This window comes from Macrotis lagotis, chromosome X, assembly GCF_037893015.1.
Source record: "Macrotis lagotis isolate mMagLag1 chromosome X, bilby.v1.9.chrom.fasta, whole genome shotgun sequence".
In the NCBI taxonomy this organism is placed as follows: domain Eukaryota; kingdom Metazoa; phylum Chordata; class Mammalia; order Peramelemorphia; family Peramelidae; genus Macrotis; species Macrotis lagotis.
Window position 1 is genome coordinate 152,869,250 of NC_133666.1, and position 17,423 is coordinate 152,886,672.

The 17,423-nt window shown below is 34.1% G+C and overlaps 1 protein-coding gene and 1 long non-coding RNA gene across 4 annotated transcripts in view; one reads left to right on the forward strand and one right to left on the reverse strand.

Moving 5' to 3' along the window:
- The window catches only part of CCDC192 (coiled-coil domain containing 192), a 392,505-nt gene that overhangs the window by 154,860 nt on the left and 220,222 nt on the right, over positions 1-17,423 (reverse strand). The window lies entirely within an intron of this gene.
- Positions 3,908-16,745, forward strand: LOC141499899 (uncharacterized). Its single transcript, XR_012471795.1, has 3 exons — positions 3,908-4,017; positions 8,330-8,446; positions 15,384-16,745. It is a non-coding gene; the product is annotated as an uncharacterized LOC141499899 (long non-coding RNA).

Genomic DNA, 17,423 nt, shown 5'->3' on the forward strand with positions numbered 1-17,423 from the left:
AGAAGGAATCTGCCCACATACTACTGAGGTTGGAGTAGAACTTGTACTCCTTATACTTAGGTGAAGTCCCTTATCCTTCCTTTCCCTTTTGTTCCACCATTTGGAAAGACCTACTCCCCACAGTTCATCTATAGTAGATGAACAAGAATGATCCTTTAAGGGGATAGAGAAAGTTGATTTTTATGACTGAAGAGCAAGAAACAAAGTGATTTTTGTGATTGTGAAGGTAGAAAGAAGTGTTATGTATCTTTTTTTTACTTTTTTTTTTTAGGTTTTTGTGAGGCAAACGGGGTTAAGTGGCTTGCCCAAGGCCACACAGTTAGGTAATTATTAAGTATCTGAGACCGGATTTGAACCCAGGTACTCCTGACTCCAGGGCTGGGACTTTATCCACTATGCCACCTAGCTGCCCCCCTTTTTTTTTACTTTTAAGTTGATTCTTTTAATCCCTTGATTATTAACATAGACTCTAGAGTATTTTAAAATTCACACTGTCTTAATGAATTTTTTTTATTTTTGCAAGGCAATGGGGTTAAGTGACTTGCCCAAGGTCACATAGCTAGGTAATTATTAAGTGTCTGAGACCAAATTCGAACTCAGGTCCTCCTGACTCCAAAGCCTGTGCTCTATTCACTTTGCCACCTTGCTGTCCCCTTAATGAATTTTAACTCTCAGCTTAGGTCTGGACCAGAATTCCCTAGGAGTCACTAATTGACCCTCATCATCTTTAACAACTGCATATACTCACCACATGCCAACTGAATATACTATATTGTGTAAAAGTACAGGATCAATAGTGTGGATTAAAAAACCACTCCTTGCTCTAAAAGAAAGAATTCATAGTTTGAACCAAGAAGGGAAGAAATAAGCAAGAATAGGCAGAGGAAAGCTGGGGAGGAAAAAAAACAGGAGGTTTGGGGGAGATGAGACAAAAATGTTCCCAGAAAAGCGATAATAAAAACAACAGAATACATTTGGAAAAAGTATGTAATCTCTGGGTAGTAAAAGATACATATTTGTACATTTGTTTTTCAGAATTCCTTGTATGGAAATTTAATTAAATATCATTTTTTTTAATTAGAAATCTCAAAAGAGTAACTTGAAAAAATTCATTTTTAATTACTCCTTTACCATGACTTGGCTAAAAAACATACAGGTGAGAACACATTGTGCTTTCATGAAGTGGTATATATATTTTTAGACAATTGAAAGAAATAGAAGTGAAAGAAAAAGAATCCTTTGGACTTGGCAATTGTGCTCTTGATTCAAAGTTAATGGACAACATAAGGTATAAAAGGCTAGAATGCTGGATTAGGAAATCTGGAAGATTTGGATTTAAATCTCCTGATGCTTCCTAAGTATATGAAACACTAGAAACACTGGATTTACCATCAGAAGAATTATTTTCAAATATTGATTGCTACTTATCTTCTCAGAAGATTGGAATGGCTGTATATTATTTAAATGGTTAAAAGAGAATAAGAGTCTCTTTGTTATTGGGCAAGAAAAACAATCTCTCTAAGTCTCTCTTTTTCAGATGATCAATTGGACTAAATAATCCTAAAGGCCATTATGAAAACCTAATATTATGACTTCATACTTAACTTTGCACATTGAAAGGAAAAAAATGTATAAGCATAACTTTCTTATTAGCCTTATCCTCTGTCCTTTTTTTGCCCTCCAATAATTCAACTCTTGAATATAGCATGCTTTCTCTACTGATATCATTTATACTATTTTCATAGATTAAAAACACCTCTACATAACTCATTGGAAAAACAAATCAAAAGCAAGCCTTGGGTCTGAAAAGGAGCAGTTTGGATTTACAAAAGAGCTCATTGGTGACAAGCATTGTTTTGTCCAGATAGAAAATTTTCAGGATAAAATTGTTTAAACTGTTTCTCTATTTCAAAAGTTTGCTTGATTTGCTTGCCTCAGGAACACTGGAATTGCTATCTATTTCATGTGTGTCCTTGTACATATTTTTATTTTGGGGGAGATTTTAGATCTATAATCACTAGTGCAGATTGTTCACTTAAAGTTTCTTTTACTTTCAGCGTATCTTCTCTCTATTTTATAATTCATAATTTCTTATCCTTTTTTTGAAATTATGGATTAAAAATATCACTCAGGTTTTTTATTTAGTTGGGTAGGGGAAATTTTTCAGTAGCCTGAGAGTCAGAGATCATTTGTTCAGTCTAAGAGTTTTCCTAAAAGTTGTTTTACTATTATTACCCTTAACTAGAATAAGCTTCCTTTTATCATTTATAGCTTTGTAGTTTTTATAAATTTAAAGTAATTACAGTTCTGGGAATTTTTTGTTTGCAAACAAAATAGCAGTCTCTGACTTAAAATGTTGACTAGTAATAAGCAAAGCTTGATTGGACAGTTATGCAAAAGAAAATAATGACTCTTCCTACTATAACATCAATGAATGGTCAATCTACAAATATTTATTAAGCACTTACTTTTGCATGGAATCATGTAAGGTAATACAGTATAGGATCATAGATTTAGATATGGGAGAGACTTCTGAAGTCATTTCATCCAACTCCCTCATTTCATGGTTGAAGAAATTAAGTCTCAAAAGGGTTGTGTCCAGAGTCAAAGAACTGCTAATATCAGAAGAGGGATTTGAACCTAGATAGGATTTTTTTCCTGATTTCAATTCTAGTACTCTAACCATTAAAAAGAAATGTACTTCCCTCAAATAGATTATAATCTAGACATAAACATCTAAGACTTATAACTGGAAAGTATCCAAAGAAAAGCATTTGTGATCATAGGACCTTAAATTTTTTAGCTGGAAGGAAATGTAGAAATCATCCAATCTATCTACCTCATTTTACAAAGGAGAACAGTGAGGCCCAAGAGGTTAAATCCCCCCAAATCATGAAGGTAGTACACTGGAAAACCAGTAGTGACCAGCCTCAGACACTTAATAATTACCTAGCTGTGTGGTCTTGGGCAAGCCACTTAACCCCATTGCCTTGCAAAAAAAAAAAAACAAAACAAAACAAAAACAAAAACAAAAAAACAACAATAGTGAAATCCAGGTTTCCTAAATTCAATTTCTTTGCTCTTTCCTTGACAACACAATGTCTCTAAATTAGTTATAAAACTCAACATTACAAGAAATGCCATACATTATATATATATATACATATATATTATATTATATATATATACACAAATCATATATTATACATAATTAGAATCAGTACATTTTTGTTTTGTTAGTCATATCCCTCTCTTTGTGATACCATTTGGAGATTTTTTTGGCAATGTAGTAAAGGAGTTTGCCAAATGGAGAAAACTGAGGTAAATAGGATTAAATGACTTGCCCAGAGTCATGCAGCTAGTAAGTATCTGAGGCCAGATTTGAACTGAGGAAGTTGAGTCTTCCAGACTCTAGACCTGTCACTCTATCCACTAGGGCACCACTTAGCTAAGAAGAAAAGAGAAACTGTCAAGAATATTTGATGAAAAAGATGAGATGAAGCTTTAGAGAACTGATTCATCTATTCTTCCACAAAATAGTAGTTTAAGATTTGCAAAGCACCATAATATTTTATCTCACTCAATAATCAAACATTAAGATGGGCCTCAGTATTTATAAGGCAATGTGACAAGGCAGTGACATTTTACCCTCATGAAATGTATATTCGATCTAAAACTAACCTTGTTTGACTATATAATGTGTTCTGTGGCATATTAAGGTCAATGATTATGAAAGATATAATCAAAACCACTGCTCACCCATCAAAATGACAGCAGAGTTTTATTGCAGCCAGCTGTATAGCATGGAGAAGATTAGAGTTATTTTGTTAGAGTCAATGCTACCAATCTACAGAGTTATTACCTAACAGCTTATATTTCATCTTCCACCAATATAGCCAGTGAAGAATCTAACTAGAAGTGGCTTACTGGTGAATTCGTTGTTGGAAAATAACAACTATATTGATGGAGTTTAAAACATCGAAGAAAGGGAAACCACCTATATGGAACCAAAAGAAAGTAAGAGATCTGATGCTTGAAGATGTCATCTGTTTCAGTCTTCTCAATTCTGATTTGAGATAATGTAAAATTTCATTTATGGGACTCTCATTTTTGCTTTCTTGGTAAAGGCTCTTAGGATCACACATCTGGTTTTGTGCTTAAATGTTTACTTTGGAAGAGCATAGGTATACAATCAGGAATACTCCTACATTACAGTGTCTGAAATTCCATCATTATTGATTCATTGTGTACCCAGAAAACATAATGTGATTTTTGGCTGTGATGAGGTAGTCAAAAAAAAAAAAAAAAACCATGATCCTGAGCTTCATCAAGAGATTTCCAATAGTAAGGCAATGATTGTCCCTCTGTATGCACTCCTAGTCAGACAGGCATTTTGAGAATTGTGCTTAGAGGGGCTACAGTATGAGGAAAGTATTATGAGCTTAGAAAGAATCCAAAGAAGAGCAACCAGAATAGTGAAGGTTTTTGAAGCCATGTCATACAATGAAAATTTAAGGAAATAAAGAAAGGACTTAGACTTGTTTCAGTTGATCCCAGAGGGCAGAACAATGGGTGGAAGTCACTAAAAGGAAAATTTAGGTTTTAGAGTTGTCTAAAAGTGAATAGGATGACCCAGGAGGGAGTGAGTTTCCTTTCATTGAAGCTTTTCAAGAAGAAGCTAAATAATTATTCCATGGTTATGTTGGAATAATGATTGGATTACATGACTTCTGAAGTCCCTTCTAAATACAAAATTCTGTGATTCTTCTGCATTAAAGTGTTTACCTTTCTGGGATAACCTACTAACATCAGACACAGACCGAAGAGTAACCCATTTGGCTATTGTCAATGGTACACATTATTCATAGTGGTTTATTGGCTATAAATTTGCTAGGATATGAAGGGGGAAAGAGGTAATGCTACATAGAACAGCTAAGGTTTTTTTCCCCTTCCTTTATTTTTTTCCAATTACATGCATTACAACATTCATCCTTTTGTAAGCTTTTGAATATCACATTTTTCACCACCCTCCCTTCCCTACCCTTTCCTCATAGCAACAAGCAATCTGATATAGGTTGTACTTGTATAATTGTGTTGAACATATTTCTATATTAGGAAAATTGTAAAAAAAGAATTAGAACTAAGGGGGGAAAAGATCATGAGAGAGAAAGAAACGACAAAAAAAAAGTTTTAAAATGTGAACACAGTATGCTTTGCTCTGCTCTCAGATTCCATAGCTTTTTCTCATATGGATGTCATTTTCCATAACAAGTCTTTCAGTATTTTCCTTGATCATCTAACTGCTGAGAGAAAGTGGGTCCATCATAATCGATCATCTCATAATGTTACTGTTAATGTGTACAGTGTTCTCCTGATTCCACTCACTACATTCCCAAAGTTCATCTGATAATTGTATCTTCCAGAAACAGTCGTGAAAATGGGTTCCAGTTTTCTGAATTTTTTCTAATTTTTGTTTCATTAGTTTTATTTGTGCCAAAACATTTTTGTTCCCTATCTTGCTCCTATTTGTACTTTTCTTTCTCCTTTTCCCTTATCCCGACCCCACCAGTGTTTTACTTTTGACTGCTGCCTGCCTTATGTTGTCCTTTTCCCTGTTCCCTCCTATTTCCTATAGGTTAGGATAAATTTCTAAACCCAATTAGAAATGCATATCATTTCCTCTTTGAGCCAAATCTGTTGAGGGTCAGATTTACTCAATGCTTATACTTTCCCTACTTTCCTTCTCTTATAATATGTCCTTTGTGCCTCTTCATGTGGTGCTAATTATACTCTAATGCCTCTATCTTCTTAATCTAGTATAATTCTTTTTTTTCAAATCTTAATTGTTTTATACCAGTCTTGTACCCTTACCCTCTGACACAATATACTCCTTTCAACTGTCCTGATAGAAATACAGTTCTCAAAAGCCATAAAAATCATCACATCATAATCAATTTATGTCCATACTCTCTGATTAACCTCTCTCCAGCTGTTGCAATAGAAATAATAAACCTCATGAACTAAAGTACTATCATATCTTGATCAATTTATACCCATAATCTCTGTCCAAGTACCTTCCCTCAAGTTGTTTCAATAGAAATATCTACATCCTCTGTCTAATAATGTCCTAAGAGAAATACAATTTTCAAGAATTACAGGTATTGTCTTCCTATTTAGTTTTATTGACTAACCATTTTTTCTTAGTCTTAATGACTAATATTTTTTCTTTCCATTTACCTTTTTATACATCTCTTGAGTCTTGCATTTGAAGATCAAGTTTTCTGTTTGAAAATCAAATTGTATGTTCAGTTTTGGTCTTTTTATCAGGTAAATTTGAAGTCCTTGATTTTGTTGAAAATCCATCTTTTCCCCTGAAAGGATATACTGAATTTTACAGGATAATTGATTCTTAGTTATAATCCAAGTTCCTTTGCCTTCCAGAATATTATATTCCAGGACTTCTGATGCTTTAATGTTGAAGCCATTAAGTCTTGTGTAATCCTGACCATGGCTCCCTGTAATTTAAATCGCTTCTTTTTGGCTGCTTGCAATATTTTCTTTTAGCTGAGAATTCTGAAATTTGGCTACAATATTCCTTGGAGATCTCTTTCTGTAAATAATAGAAGGATTCTTTTAAGGACTATTTTAATCTTCTTGTTCAAGGATATTAGGGCAGTTTTCCCATGATAATTTCCTGCATGATACTGCCCAGTGTCTATTTATGATTGTGGCTTTCAAATAGTCCAATAATTCATAAATTATCTCTTCTGAATCTAATTTCCAGGTAGGTAATTTTTCTTAAGAGGTACTTTATTTGTCTTCTATTTTTTTCAGTCTTTTGGTTTTGTTTGATGGAATCTTGGTATCTCATAGAGTCATTATTTTCAATTTGATCATTTCTAATTTTTAGAGTTTTATTTTCTTCAGTTAGCATTTCCTTTTGCAGTTGGTTAATTTTACTTTTAGATGAGTTTCTTTCCTTTCCTATCTGGTCAATATTACTTTTTGATGATCTATATTCCTTTTCCAATTGACCATTTTTACTTTTAAAGGAGATGATTTCTTTTTCCATAAGGCAAATTTTACTTTTAAAAGTATTATTTTTCTTCATTCAGATTTTTTTTTAGGTTTTTTTGCAAGGCAAATGGGGTTAAGTGGCTTGCCCAAGGCCACACAACTAGGTAATTATTAAGTGTCTGAGACCGAATTTGAACCCAAGTCCTCCTGACTCCAGGGCTTGTGCTTTATCCACTGCATCACCTAACTGCCCCATTCAGATTTTCACAATTTTACTGTATGATTCTCATTTATTTTCTACACTTTTCTTTTTCCTCTCTTCCTTGGCCTTTAAAATCATTTTAGAGCTCTTACAAGAGGACTTTTTGAATTTAAGACCAATTCATAAAATCCCTTTGATTTTCAAATGTAGGCCTTTTCTCTCTGTTTTCCTTTTTTTTTTTTTTTGAGATACTGTTTTTTTATCGTAGGTTTTTATGGTTCATGTGGTTTGTTTGTTGGTTGGTTTTTGGTTTGGTTTTTTTGCTCATTTTGATAGTATAGGGGGTATAGTCCCAAACTTTTTTGTGCTGGGACCAGGGATTAGGTCCCTAGTTTACTGCTTGCTTATGGTGTTGCCTATGGTTTCAGGTGTTAGTAGTTTGTTTCCTGCATTAGGATAGCTCAACCTAGTCCCCCTTGTTTCACTAGCATTCCTGGGGCCCAAACTTTTGTTTTTCGAGCTAGGGTTGAGAAACTCATTGCTTACCTGTTGCATCACTATCTTGCTGAGCCTGGACCTAAGTAGCATTGTGACTAAGAGCCTTCCATTGGCTTTCTCAGTCTCTCACCTATGCTGAGCTACTCTAGTTTTGCACACATGAGACAGACCTTGACTGAAGTTCCTCCATGAGTTGAGAAAATTGTTTCATACTGTTTTTTGGTAGTTTCTGTCCCTTTAGGGTCTGTTAAGAGATTTCATTTATTTGTTTCAGGAAAAGCTCTGGGAGCTTCCTAGCTTAGTACTACCATCTTGGCTCCACTACTGAAAGTAAGAACAAGTAAGGTTTAGTGAATGAAAAGGTTTGTATGTATAGGTATTGTTGTTTGGGAGGCAGGTTTGGGTGAGGATGTTTCGTTGTGAGGATCCCTAGATAATATGAGTTAACCATGTTCCTGAGAAAACATGATACCAAGGAGGAATAGGAAAAGGAGAAAGTGGTAATTTGAACATTTCACTATATATCTGTATCTCAAAGTTTACAAAATATGTTTTTTTACATCTACCCTATAAGTTAGGTAATGAATTATTATTAACCACTTTATATTGCAGATAAGGAAACTGAGACTCCAAGAGGTTCCATGACTGAACTGGCCTAAGATTATACAGATACTAGATGGCAGAATTGGAATGTGAACCCAGATTTTCCATTTCCAAATCCACAACTAGGTAATTACTTCAGAAATTTTCTTACTTCACAACTTTACCTGAAGCTGGCACTGCTGGCTAAATAAGATTTGCTTGAGTAAAGTCTAGAGACAGAATTTCAGAATAGTTTAGAAGGTATGGAGGAAACTTTAAAAAAAATACTAAGATATTGAGAAAATTTGAAATATATGTCAACTTGTTTTTTCCTTTTCCATCAGGGGAAATGATGGCTGGTGGTTTGGATCCCACTAACTTCATACCTCTCCCAGGATAAGCTAATCACCTGAAATTTCATCACCATAAAAATGGACTTAGCTTTTGAAACTCAAGACCTCAGTTCCTTTAGTTGTCTTTTCCTTCAGTTTGGAGGCCCTCTAGGGCAGAGCAAATAAACTCTCAAAGTCTTCCTTTATAATGGGCTCAAAACAGAAAACTTTCATTTTCCATCATTGGTTAACTTGGTATTAATTTCAGGAATATCATGCCTTTTTTTGCAGGATAGCCTCTAGTATCCCTGTCCTTTTTTTTACTTTTTAATATGTATATTTTATTCCCCCTTTACAATGTGAACTCCTTGAAGGCAAGAACTCTTTCTTTTTTAAATTTTTAAATTTTTTTCTTCCTAGAACTTAGCACAGTACCTATAGAATAATAGGTCCTTTATTTATATTATGCAGGGGTGGCTAGGTGGCGCAGTGGATAAAGCACCGGCCCTGGAGTCAGGAGCACCTGGGTTCAAATACAGTCTCAGACATTTAATAATTACCTAGTTGTGTGGCCTTGGGCAAGCCACTTAACCCTATTTGCCTTGCAAAAAAAAAAGTATATTTATATTTATATGTATATAGATATATGGAAATATAGATATAGTTTAATCACTGTTTCTTAATCTAGTAACTCTTCTAGTTTAAAATTTAGTTACAAAGAATTTAGTTTATCATGTAATTAGGTAGGTTGCCTTTCAAAAATAAGGAATTCTTTGGGCTTAAAAGTAAATTCTTCAAGAGCACAGCTAAAATCCCTATACCAATATAGATCTGCACCTGAAAAATTACCCTTTGGAAAGCTGTCAATGGGCATTGAAAAGTTAAATGACTTGACCAGGGTTAAAAAAATATCAGACGTAGGTCTTGAGGGGCAGCTAGGTGGCACAGTGGATAGACCACTGCTGAAAGATCAGGAAGGGGTGGCTAGGTAGTGCAGTGGATAGAGCACTGGCCCTGGAGTGAGGAGTACCTGAGTTCAAATGCGACCTCAGATGCTTAATAATTACCTAGCTGTGTGGCCTTGGGCAAGCCACTTAACCCCATTGCCTTGCAAAAACCTTAAAAAAAAAAGATCAGGAGGATCTGATTTCAAATCCAATCTCAGATACTTAATAATTACCCAGCTGAGTGACATTGGTTAAGTCACTTAACCCCCCCACTGCCTTGTAACCCCCCCAAAAAAGAAGTAGGTCTTCAACCCCAAACTTCCCAACTGAGGACAGATATTACACTGCTCCTTACATCATTTCACATAAATTTTCAAATGTAATTTATTGAGTTGACTATATATATTTAGTAATATAATTAATTTTAAAAAAATTTTAATTTTTTATTAGTAATGAAAGTGGGCTTCCAAGCTACTGAACCTTTAGAAATTTAGGAATTATGTAATGTCTAATCTAGTTCTAATGCATAATTCCATTATTCCTAATCCTTTGAAAATGAAAGAAAACACCAGTATTATAGTATCACAAGGAAAGTGATTGTCTTCCAGAATGTCAAGCAGATACAGAAAGGATTTAGTGTCTCCTTTACATAAAAATACTACTACTGCACTGTATTTTGGTAATCTATCCAACTTCCTACTCCTAGAGGCTATCTTTCCTTTCCTTCCTGCTAGGGTCAGCTACAGGACTTAAAATATAGGATGAGGAGGAATCTAGTGGTGATTCACTTAGATTTCACTATTTCTTCTCCTTGACAATTTAGTGCCTTTGGAAAAATCAGAAACCAAACTGACTTAAACCATTACAAAATTAAAGTGTAAAACATCATCTGGGACTTTACTTCTATTTAACATTCTACAAAGGCACTGTAGTGTGGCTGAAAGATAAGTCATAAGAGCAGAATCAAATCTCTGTCCAATCTGACTAATTTTTTGGCAAAAAAGCCAAATGTACTCTCAATTTTTTAATCTATAAAATAAGAATTGGACACAATTTCTAAAGTCCTTTAAAAAAAAACACTAAAATCCTATGATCTTTCAGCAGTGCTTTCTAAATCATTTCTTAGCATCCTCTTATAAAAACTAGATTATTTTGAACTATTCTTACATCAGAGAAAGTCTACTCTTAACAATTTCTAGGGTTTCAAACCCTAGAAGTCAAGGATCATGAACCTATCATCCCATAGAAGTCCAAGGTTCCAAGTATTCTGGTCCTTCATTTTGAAAATTTTGTGCCATTCAAAATTCTTTCTGCCTCTTTTCCCTCTCTCCTTCCTATACCCCAGTTCCTTGAAGATCCTCTCTTCATATGTAAATGCTATTTTCTTTGCTAAAGCCCTTACATAGATATGCAGGGTTAGACACTAACATTCTGCCAATCAATCAGAAACCATGTCTTCAATCATGTATGAATGAAGGAACTGCCTAAAAAGTTGTTATATCAGGAAGGGACCTAGAAAAGACTGTACCTGGTGGATATTTTGGGGCCTCCCCAAGCTCAGTCTACTAGAGTGCCAAACAGCCCTAACCCTTCCAATACAGATATCCAGGAGTTAAATTGTGGAAGGGTTACATGAGTTAAAAATGAAGATCCACCAGTAATAAAAGGAGATATTGAGAATGGTTTGTGGTGAGCTAGTCCCTCTTTCTGCTTTGGTCTCTGAGAGAAAAGAAGAAAAGAATGAAAGGGAGTGACATTTGGAATAAATATAAACTTTACTAAATTATCTTTTACTCTCAATTTCACACTGCCTCAGTTTCTTATTTATAAAATGAACTGGAGAAGGAAACATCAAACCATTCCAATCTCTCTGCCAAGAAAACCCCAAACGAGGTCATGAGGAGATGGTCAAAACTGGTGACTCAACAACCACAACATACCATTTAGTCTAAATGACAAGTAAACAAATTATAAGGGGGCTTTGCTGAGAAGAAAAAAAAGCAAATCCAGGTGTAGTCAGCTTTTAAACAAAAAGAAACAGAAGAGAAATGGGGATTAGAGAACTCAGAAGAGCATTTTAAATGGTTATTCTGAAGAAATTAATTTACATACTGAGATTTGAACTTGAATCTGAAGTACTAGAAGCCAGAAACTGGGACATTCAATTAGTTAAACTCAGTTTACAATGAATTCGTGAAACTCAAGCTTCATATATAATCTCAAACTTTGCAAAGATACATAATAGAACAAAAATTAACTAAAATAAAATTTATTGCTATTCCAAGCACCTTAAATCTTATATTATATATATATATATGTATGTATATCTTGATTTTGTTACAGTCCCTTGTTTTACAGGATTTGGTATTGAATTTACAAAATTTAACCTATCCTTTATTTCATCATATAATCATACTTTTTTCACATTGTATGTTAAGTGTATCTTTGACCAGTAGTCCATTTTTCCAAATACAGATTTTCAATAGGGCTTAAACAGGCAAATTCCAGGCCATTGGAGCATGTTGAGGTTTTTTTTACTATTGCTGTGATAAATTTCTTAACCTTTTGTGGTATGTGATTTGGTCCAAGGTCATATAGCTGAATTCCATCTCCTTTGGAGAATTTCCATACTCCTAAAATAATTCTGTTTCTCAATATATTAATATATTTTTCAAAGTTATGATTCCTTCAATAAAGTCAAGATATCCAGACTCAAAGAAATTAAAAAGAAAGTAAAAAAAAAAAACAACAGTGTCTTTAGGGTTAATATTTTACTGTCTGATCGAGATTCCTGGATGTTATAGATTCAGCTGGATTTTTCCTGATGAAGGCTGTGGTATAGTTGTGAATGAAAAAGTGAGTTTCATCAATAAAAATTACTCTTTCCTAGTCTTCGGTACTCCAAGATATTTGTATTGACTTGTTCATGACAATTTTTTTAATATAGCAATAGTTAGCAACTTTTTATTAAAATTCATTTCAGAATTGTTCTAGAAATATAGAAATTCTCCAAAGAACATAAAAATTCTGCTATATGATTTTATACCAGATCATATCACAAAAGGGTTAAAAATTTATCAAAGCAAAGCAACTTTAAGAAAACTAAGTCACACTTCAGAGGAATTAATAAATTATCTTTTAAGCTTCCAAGTCACTCTAGAATTTTTCCTTTTTTTCTGAGAATTAGTCCATTCCTCAGTTTGTCTATTTTGACTTTTTAGTTTTTCTTTTGCATATTAGTCAACTGATCCTATTTTGTTAACTTGAGTTATTCTTGAAATCAAATACAACATCCACTCCAATATCTCTAATAGTCATTGAAGTGTGCTTTTTTAAGAGTAACATCTTAAACAAGTTCTTTTGGAGAAATATCCATAGAATTAAAAAACAGAACAAAAGATATCAACAAAATATGTATATGGCTTGAAGTCAGAAATCAGTTGACAAAAAAATCAAATTAAGGTGGGAAAACTAGTTCAATCTAATTTCTTTTAAGGTTAAATCTTCTGAGTCTGTTTAACTTCAGTAGAAGATGCATAACTATTTCCATTGCCAAGTGAAACCATATAAAAATTACTTCTTGAATTCAAACACTAATGCAGAACCCTGCAACCAATCATAATGCTAGTATCTTCATATTTACAACTGTGAGATCAGAGATTTTAGATGTAGAAATTGTTTGGCTTGATACTATTGATAAATTACAAGCTGGGTTTTTTCAATCCATCTCATCTTTTTTATTCTATCTTAAGATGCTTTTTTGTTCATCTTGCATAAAGTAGTCTTACTTCAGTTCCTCATGAAGACCATTCCTTTTAGTTTATGATTTCTTTCCTCTTAAATTACCAGCCAAAAAAAAAAGGTCAGCAAACATGTAGAAAAAGAAGTGTAGTTGTTGATTTTACTTTTTTTCCAGACTACAACAGACATGTTCCAAGTTTAATAAGGCCACATAGCTATGAAGATGGCTATTAGAGAAAATCTTAAATTTTCATTCACTCACATAATGAATATCTAGGTTTTTGACTCTTTTTAAATTCCATAGGATTGGTGATGTTCACCAATCTTTGTCTTTTAATTGTCCTTGTTTTTCCCCTAGATTTATTACTCCCAAAATGCCTATCTCTTCAAAAGGAAAATTAGGTCTCAGATCCATGAATATTTCTTTTATATACCTGAATCAAGATATTATCTCCTGAGAATATAATAATAATAATTTTGTTGTTAAGTTTTTTCAGTCACGTCCAACTCTTCATGACCCTATTTGGGGTTTTCTTGGCCCTATTTGGAGTTTTCTTGGCAAAGAAACTTAAATGGTTTGCCATTTCCTTCACATTTCATTTTATAGATGAGGAACTGAGGCAAACAGGATTAAATGACTTGGCAAGGATTATACAGCTAATCAGTGTCTGAGGCCAGAATTGAGTTCTGGAAGATGAGGCCTGGCACTCTATCCATGGTGACACCTAGTTGCCAGAATAATAATAATAATAATAATGATAACTATATTCATCTAGCTTTTACTATATGTAAGGCACTGTGCTAAACCCTTTATTATCTTATTTGATCCTGCAACAGAGTTTTAGAAGCATTATTAGAGACATGGTTTTAGTACATGCTCAATTTTTTAGTCTCCTCTTTTACACATACAAGTATTTGGAGCTATAAATGTTCATCTTATTTGCAGAATATGAGCTATTTCAATTTACTGCCCCTATTAGAAACAATAATGTAAATTACAAAATATTTTAAGTTGGGACAAAAGATTCAATCATTATTAAGTATTGGCTATTGAGGAATACAGAGGACTTCAATGTGACAACTGCATACACTCTATAGAAATTACTTCAGTAATTGAATACAGAAATCAAAAGGAATAGGAAAAAGAAAAATATCTCAATATTGCATTGGCTCCTAAAATGCATAAATGTTGTTATTATATTCTTTTTTTTAAATAACAACCCTTTCCCAGTCAATATTTCATGAAAATGATCTAGACTACTGACCCATTAGTCTTCTTTGCCTTTTCCCATTTAGTCAAGTAAAATGTCAATTCTTTGAAATCTAACACAACACTTTTTAATGCAGAATTAATCAGAAGTCCTGGGAATGTGTAATATCCAGTTAAAATATTAATCTGTGCATATGAACTTCAAATAATATCCTTTTCTTATTTAAAAAATAAAATAACTTTTACTCATTGGTGTCTTTTGTCCTGAAGAAGTAAAGGTCTAATTTAACATAAATGAAAAAGAAACTATAAGAGTATATAGGAAGATCATGTATTCCTTAGATAACCTGATGACTATGAAAAGATATTGAGAATTATCTAGTTGTCCAGTATATTGCTTCATAATAGCTCACATTTTTATGGAATTTTAAGATACTAAATGCAATTTCCTCAAAAGATCTTATGAGGTGAGTAGCTTAAGTGTTACTGTCCTCATTTTATAGAAAGTTAAGTGACTTGCCCAGGTTCACAGAACTAGTAAATGTCTAAGTCTGAGTTTTTTGTTGCTTCCAACTACATAGGTGGCACAGCCCTGAAAGGACTTGTCACTTTAGAATGATAAATAAAACTCCAAGTGGTCCCTTTGTTCTTCTATGCTCCATGATATCATGGGGGGAGGCTAAGTAGGGGTGTTAAATCAGTTAAAAGGAGTTATAATTGGCTCTTTCTTCCTTCATCTCTCCAGGTAGATTATGTAACTCCTAGACTTCTAGTGAGGGGTGTGGAAGAACAGATCCATCTCCACCTTAACATTATTCCTGAGTAGGTAATCAAGCATTATTCTTTTTTTTTAGGTTTTTTGCAAGGCAATGGAGTTAAGTGACTTGCCCAAGGCCACACAGCTAGGTAATTATTAAGTGTCTGAGGCCAAATTTGAACTCAGGTACTCCTGACTCCAGGGCTGGTTGCTGTATCCACTGCGCCACCTAGCCGCCCCTCAAGCATTATTTTTAAGGTGTTCGATTACAGAGTGAACTTATGTTTGAGAGACTCAGAAGTTCTGAGAACAATGAATGGAGCAATGGATGACGGGTGGATTTTCTTCATTGACTGTGAGTTCTTTGAACAGTGGAGAAGCAATATGAAATGTGGCCATGACTATAAAGCAGTGTCATAAATTATATTATATCCTAATGAGGTTTAACTATTCATTCCCTAAGAGATCTTAACAGTAATAATAAATCAGGCAACTGAATGTTCCTTGTTCTATAAATTCATGCAGTGGATCTTTGTTTCCATTAGCATTTCTTTTGTAAGTAGGAAATAAATACTTGCTCCATACCTAATTTACATTATACACACATACCTTTTTTACTTCTTGCCTTTAGGAAGACTTAAAAATAAGCCCAAAACTAAGTATTTAAGTAATTTCCCCTCAGATTTTTGGGGTGGAGGACTAAATGAACCAGTAATATTAAGAGCCTAGTCACTATCTCAGTAGAGGTCATTCTCCCTAGGATATGACTCATTTAGATAATTTACCACAGATCCAGAGCAGAGAGGGTCCCTTTGTACAGAAATTGTAGGTGCAGTGCCCCAAGAGCTATTAGACAGCTGTGACCTAGTATTTTCCCCTCACTAAGAGGGTAAATTTCATGTGGCAGAAATTATATCTTATCTAAATCATTTTATTTCCCTTAGTGCCTAGCAAAACATATAGCACATACACATGAAACTTATTGCACTAATGAATCTGATTAAAGAGGGAAATTCCAAATTGGAAAGGAGTGAGAGGACAGAGATGGAAGGATATAATCATCTGGTCCTAGGAAAACTCATGATAACATCATCATTGCCTCAGAGAGAAGAGCTTTAATTAAGTTTTAGCACGAGTTCTGATTTCATTCTGACCTATAAGACAAAGTCGAAATTCAACACCAACCAAATTCTGGACAGCTGTATTATTTTCTATGGGACTATGAATGTCATCATGAAAATCTGGCTAAAGATAGCAGAAAGATATGTTTTCCAGATAAATGAAAGATTTGGGACAGTCTGAAAATGTCCAGACAAAACCTGTCTACTTGTACTTGAACCTCTAAACTAGAGGACTTTTGAAGTTTAGGATTCTGCAAATGGAACTTTTTCACAGCATTCCCCATGTTATGCTTCCTTTCTGAATGTTGCTTTGTTGCTTTTATAAATAATGATTTCCTCCAGCTGGCACACTTAAGCAGGAACCTTTCAGATGAATTACATGGGACACTGAGTAATTCTGGTACCTTTCTCAATCAAAACTAAAGGTTTTATTATTCTTGTTCTTTCTTTACAAGTTAGTGAATAAGAAAGAATAGTTCATATTAGTTTTGGTGTTTCACAGAAAACCACAGCCACAAAAACAAAACCTTTTTGATATACTGCTGGCCTGTCTTTCCAACTTGTCCATGTCCCTAGAGAAAGAAATGCCTCCTCTTTGAGGAGCCTATGAGGCTTCCAGTTTTCTGTAACATGTTTCTCAAAGATGTATTATTTCATTAGGTAACTCATTGATGAGTGGAAATAAAAGTATGGCCATTATTCAGGGTTTTGTTTGGATATAGAGACATGATGTAACCTATCACTGAAGGGTTATTCTTTTTTTTGTTTGTGAAGACAATGGGGTTAAGTGACTTGCCTAAGGTTGCACAGAGAGTTGGATTTGAATTCAGGTCCTCCTGACTCCAGGGACAGTGCTCTATCCACTGCACCATCAGTTCAGTGGATAGAGCACTGGTCTTGGAGTTAGGAGGATGGGAATTCGAATATGGTCTCAGATACTTGATGCTTACTAGCTTGTGACCTTGGGCAAGTCACTTAACCCTGATTGCCTCACATCCAGGACCATTTCCAATCAT